Raw genomic sequence first — 6000 nt, 5'->3', positions numbered from 1 at the left:
TTAAAGAAAAAAATCAATTTGGTAACTCCATAACTGGTTTTGCAAATGTATATGTTGGGTTAGTGAATTACTCTTCCCTCTAACTCCAAAAAAGTTCCCAAATCGTGAAGAGCTAAAAATAATTTCCAAAGAAAATCAAAACCATTTCCAAAGATTTGAACTGGCTCATTTGTAATCACTTTCCATTGAGAATTCTGCTAACTCCAGTTCACAGCAGTAACTCAGGGAAACACAAAACATTCAAAATCTCAGCACTGAGATGCAATTTTTTCCACCTCTTTCTTTTTCTGGAAAAAGGCTTTGTGTTCCATTTTTACCTAAAATATTTGTTGTAATTTTTTTTCAGAACTGCCAGTGTACCAAAAATTCCACTTCCAGTCTTACCTGGCTTCCAAATAAGGCTGCTTAGCAACATACCATCCTTCTGGGCATCTTCACTGAAAAAAGGGGAGCGGAGAGGTCTTGGATGGACACCATCCGCTCAGATTTCAGTTGTCTGAAAATTCTGTGCCTACCTTTAACTTATTGCATTGGCTTGCTGAGCCAGAGAAAAGAAAGGTAAATAAATCCCATGAGCCTTCACAACCATATCAGAAACTAACCTTAGGATGGGATGAATTTCATTCCAGAGGCTCCTGTGTCCAAGATGGGTTAAATGCTGAGTTTTTAGATGCTCACTGAGGTGCGTCCAGTACCTGCTGCCCTTGATCTGAATGTGTGATATATTCCTGATGTCTACATCTTCCTACATATGTTCACACTGATCCTCAGTCACTGCCCAGAGGTGTAGGGTTTTGTGTGTGTGTGTGTGTGTGTGTGTGTGTGTGTGTGTGTTCATGTGTGATGTCCATTTGTCTGAGGTGTCTGCTGCTCATCAGCCCTCCAGGCTGCTGCTGAAAGAGAGCACAGGTTAACCCAGAGGCTGGTTAGGTCTGGTAGCTCAACCCCCAAAGTGGTGAAGATGTGGTCTGTCAAAGCCTGACATTTAGGTACCACCAACCAGATATGTGGGGGCCACTCCAAGAAGATGGGTGAGATCCTCAGGATCCAGACTTTTTGCAGTCTGTGTCTGAGCTATGCTCGCTGTTCTGGACCAGGTGCCAGAGTGGCCGTGTTTGTGGTGGGTTGCACAGAAAAGCAGCGTGGACAGCCTAATTCCCCAGTGAGCTCTGAGGCAGCATCTGCAAGGAGCAACAGGAGCATGCAGGCAAGCTGCCACAGGACACAGGGGTCCTCTGAAGAGACAAGCCACAGCATCCCAGTCCTTGTCACCCCACCCCATCTCAGGGTCAGTGTCTGCTGGCTGGTATGAAAATAGCTGAGTGAAATTTCCTGAATTTGTAGCTGATTGACAAAAAGAAATGTATCTTCACTTCAACACCTGGTGGCTTGACAAACTGAACCTGGCCAATATCTTCAGCTCAGAGCAAAAATGAAAGACAAAGAATTGTTTTTGACATTTTTTAAGCCCAGCAGTTTGATTTTTCATGTCGAGGAGAAGTTTCTGGACCAAAATGACCCCTTTTTTTAACTTTAAAATGAAAAGAAGTTCAACATGTTGTTTGTTAGGTTCTTCTGCTTTGTTTTTTTTTTTCAGCCCAGCCAATGAAGCACAAAATCAATCATTTGCAACTCTCTCCTGATGACCACTGTTCCAGAGAATTGTGGAGAATGTTCCCATCTCCTCAATAACCATTGATAAGAGGATGTAATCTCAGCCAGGAAAGTTACCTGAAACTGCAGGAATGAGACCCAAGATTCAACCACCTCTTACCAAAATCTATCATCCCTCTTCTCAGGTGGAACTGACAAAAACCACATCATTGAATTACCCCTGGCAGCCCCACTGTCATCCTTTCTGATGGAGCTTTGACTAGCTTGCCTTTCCACTTGTGTTAATTCAGCAGAAACTCTATCCAAAATCCATCAGGGATTCCAGTAGTGAACAGCATCCAATAGCTGACTCTCATCAGCTTCCTGGCTTTTAGGTGGGCTGGCAGGTCTGATGGGTGTGGGGATGAGAGCCATGGAGCTTCACAGCCCTCCACAGACTGGAAGCAACACTGTGCCCCAAAGACCTTCGTGGTCACCAGGACACCCCGTGATGAGATGTGAGCTGATCCCTGCCTACACCTCCAGGTGGGCACCGGCTGCTCAGCCCAGGCAAAGCTTTTCGCAGTATAGCAAGTCACTAATTGCACAAACTACAGATAAGCCAGATCTTCATGTACAAGAGATAAAGAGATACCAAGATGCTCCATCAGCTGCACCTCCCATCCCCCGATGCCCTAAATGACATCAGGTGTCTTTTAGTCATTGCTGAAATGCAGCCAGCTCTGAGACAGAACACGACCACTCTCTTTAAATGAGATTCTTAGCAGAAACACAACCTCAAATGGAAAGTAAGATTACAGCACCATAACCTAGATGATTACAAAAGGGGAAACTGTTCAGACTAGAACCAGGCTGGAGAAAAACTCTTCCAAAGGTTAAATGCATGAAATAATTATCTCCACCTCTGCTATTGGCCCAGAGTGCTGTTAGCTGTGAATGGGCCATTTTAGAAAAATCAAGGACCCAAATCTCTCCTCCTGTTTTCAGACCTGCTTTACACCCTGTGGCTCCAGGCAGTGACTTTCAACCGGCACCAGACTGAATGAGGCAGCTTCAGGACATTGTTTTTACACGGACGGTACTTTTTATAGCCTGCCGAGCCTTTGTGGGTAACGGCTCTTCTAAGGTAGCCACTGTTCTAACATTAGCTCTAAATGAACAGCGCGGTTATACTGCCAGCCCTTAATTGCTATAAGTGTAACAAACCAGTTCAAGTTGTCATTCAGCTGTTGTCGACAGGAAACCACTAACAGCAGTCAACTGACAACAACAAGAAGAATTAGGGTTTCTCTTTCTATGTGCTTTAAGGATTAAAACTTATCAAGAAGGCCTTATGATCTTAGGAACACATCCAGCAAAGGATTTTTTAACTCTGGTGGACAACTAGGATCGAGCAGGCTATGATTTAATCCAAACAAAGGAATCACCAGGTAAGTGCAAACGATTTTCCATGGGCTTTGCTTCATTCCTGCTGCCTGTTGTATTTATTGCCTGGTGCTTCACTGAGTGCATCCTCTTAGAGTATTTAAAGATTTGGCCCACTCTGCTTATCACCCATGCATCGATGCTAATTAAACCCTTAAAGATTTGGAGTGGAATGTCTGAGGGAACTAGGTACATTGGTGGCATGGATTAAGGCAGGGAGCATTTTCTTCTTTCTGGTGGAGTGTCTCAATGCTGAAATCAGGGCACTCTGAGGTGGGACTGATTTACTCAGATGCCACCATGGTCTAAGTCACAAGCTGACCTGGCAGGTTCCTACTCTTGGGCACAGATCAACCTCTTTCTCTTGAAGAGTGAAAGTAGATGAAAGCCCTTTAAATAGCAGGGGCGAATGACTTTCTTCCAACTGAATTCCTTCGGAAGAAAAGAGAAGGGAAAAACTGAAATCAAGGCCCCAATTCTGAATTTAAGGGGAGGTGGATACCCTGGATCTGGGCAATGCTTGCTGAGCCGAACCCCTGGACAGCTGCATATGGTGCAGAGAAAGGCTGAGGCTTTAACTCCCATGCTGCAGAGAGGCACATTTGGCTTTGAGGGTCCTTGCTCCATTTCGCCCCACAGATGAGCTGGATAGTTTTGGAGCAGTGTCTCTACTCTGAGATGATCATCTTGTTCTCAGCCACTGGCTCTTTCAGTCCACCTGATAGAACCAGCAGCAGGTTAATGCAGTTTTTTTTTTCTTTTTTGGTGGACAAAGCCTTCAGCACACTGGAGCTGTAGGAAGAAAGGACTTATTGCTTCTCCCTCAGGGACCTCCCATACCCAGACAAGCAAAGTCTGCATAAACCTCTGTAACTTTTTGTCTTGGCTGTAGTTTAGCCCTGGCTCAAATTTCAATGCTCTAAGTTGGAGCCTGGATAATTCAGGAGCCGCCTTGTTTGCTGTGTGATTTCTTGGGGGAAGGGTCATTGCAGCATTGTGGGGTGTTTGCGTCTCAGACCATCTCAGGCATTTGCTCAGCGCTTTGTAGCCAGGGATGTTTGGCAAGGCAGTGCCTTCATGGTGCTTTAGTTATCTCACCTGTGGAATGAGGGTGTTTGTTGTCTATCTTGCTGAGCTGCTGTGAGACTGAACTGATTATAGATCTAAAAAAAAGGGTTGCGAGTAACAGTACAGAATCGGGACAAGACACCTATGCTCTCAGCAGCACGGGTTCCTACTGCTCTCACAAGCACTCACAAGTGGTACAGACTCAAACGTGCTGGAGAAGAGTAGGCAGCTAGAAATTAAGGAGAAAAATGGACAGCTTCAGGGTAGCAAAGGCATCCTCATTAATATGCTCTATTAGTGCTGATCAGTCATTTTGTCAGGGCTTCAGTAACCTGTATAAGATTTGGGGGCTGTAGAACTTGTGATTTCTTACCTATACTTCATATTTTCTCCTGGACATTTTGGCTCTTTTTTTTTTTTTTTTTTTTTTTTTTTTTTTTTTTTTTTTTTGTTCTGCCAAAATAGCACCTGAATTCAGCTGAGGTCTGAATTTTATGGTGGAGGAGGAAAGACCCAAGAAATAGGTGAAATTTTTTGCAAAGCGGCTATTGATTTTTCTTGTTATGCTTTTCTAATGACTTTCTGTGTTCTGCCTAATCAGAAATGGGATGTTCTTGCATGCATTTCTATCTCGGCTGAGGTGATGTGCTCCTCAATGCCTATTAAATAAGTCCATGATAACACAGGCTGAGCAAAACAAAAAACAAAGCATCCAGCTTCTGAACAGTTTGGACTGTATCCACTTCAGACAGGGATATCAGCTCTTATTTTTTATTCCTGCTGTGTGACTCCCTTCTCTTCATTGACTTTCCAGCCCTTAATTCTCCATGGCATCCTTATGAGCACATCAAGTCTTGAGATTGTGTTTAAGTGGGGACGAGTGTTTTGGGAAGGAGGAATTCTTCACCAGCGATACCCCAGTGTTATCTCGGAGGCCCAACACTTAAAATAGGTCACTGTGAATTTCATAGGAGTCACAGCAGAGCAGGAGCACTTGGGCATACTACTCCTTCATCATTATTTGTCTTCCTTCCTTCCTCTCATTCTTTCCATTCTCTCTATGCTAAAAAGGGAGTTTCGTTGCTGCGCTTCCACGGTTCACGAGGCTTAGGAGGCAACCAACCATTGACTCCATGTGGTTGCCCTCCTCTGAAGTCAATACAGTTTCCTGCAGGCCCACAGGGTTCAATCGTGGGCAAGAATTTTGCAGGGGGTCCCTAGGACTAAATCCTACAAAAGCTCTTGGCAACCTCAAAGTTTCCATTCACGGATTCAATTTATGTGGTGCAAGTCAGCTTTCTCATTAGGTCTGCACCACATTGCAAGCAGCAGAGATTAGGAGTAGCGGAGGAGATATAAAAAAAAAGAAAGTTCCATTGCCAGAGCTCTTGGCAACAGCTTACAGCCTCGGGGTCCTGCCACTGGGTGTGGAAGAGTTGACTGCACCACTGGAAGTCACCACGAAGCTCAAAAGAAAGCACATCCCTGTAACAAAACAGGATATACATGGTCATGATTATTGCTTAAAAATAAATGTTGACGCGCAATGTATAGAAGAAGAATGTAAACCAGACCTTTAGTATTTCATGCTTTGCCATGTGCAAAGGTCAGTCTGTCCTTCGTATCAGGAGTAAACCCAGGTGAATTCGTTACATTGGCCAGCCCTCTCCCTGCAAGTCAAAAGACAGCAACTCCTTGTGTTGAAATAAAACATAGATTTATAATTTATAATTTATAATTTATAACTTTTCTTCAAGAAAATGGCTGATATGAAAAGACTCATTCACCTCAGGCTGAAATGTTGCTGTTGACCTGAAGAACAATATTTCTGGGGTTTTTTTTTGGAGTAATTTTGCCTTTTCTAACGTAAGTCAGTTTTACCTTGGAAAACAT

General features: G+C 43.9%; 1 protein-coding gene across 1 annotated transcript in view; it reads left to right on the top strand.

Moving 5' to 3' along the window:
* Positions 1 to 2825: 2825 nt before the first annotated feature.
* BLK (BLK proto-oncogene, Src family tyrosine kinase) overlaps positions 2826 to 6000 on the top strand; it is a 46258-nt gene continuing 43083 nt past the window's right edge. Inside the window, exon 1 of the mRNA XM_026113481.2 lies at positions 2826 to 3044. The gene's annotated coding sequence lies outside the window, so the exon portion shown is untranslated. The remainder of the gene's footprint in view (positions 3045 to 6000) is intronic.

This window comes from Dromaius novaehollandiae, chromosome 3 (genome assembly GCF_036370855.1).
Source record: "Dromaius novaehollandiae isolate bDroNov1 chromosome 3, bDroNov1.hap1, whole genome shotgun sequence".
In the NCBI taxonomy this organism is placed as follows: Eukaryota; Metazoa; Chordata; class Aves; order Casuariiformes; family Dromaiidae; genus Dromaius; species Dromaius novaehollandiae.
Note: the sequence above shows the minus strand (reverse complement) of the source record. Positions and strands in the feature narration are given on the sequence as shown.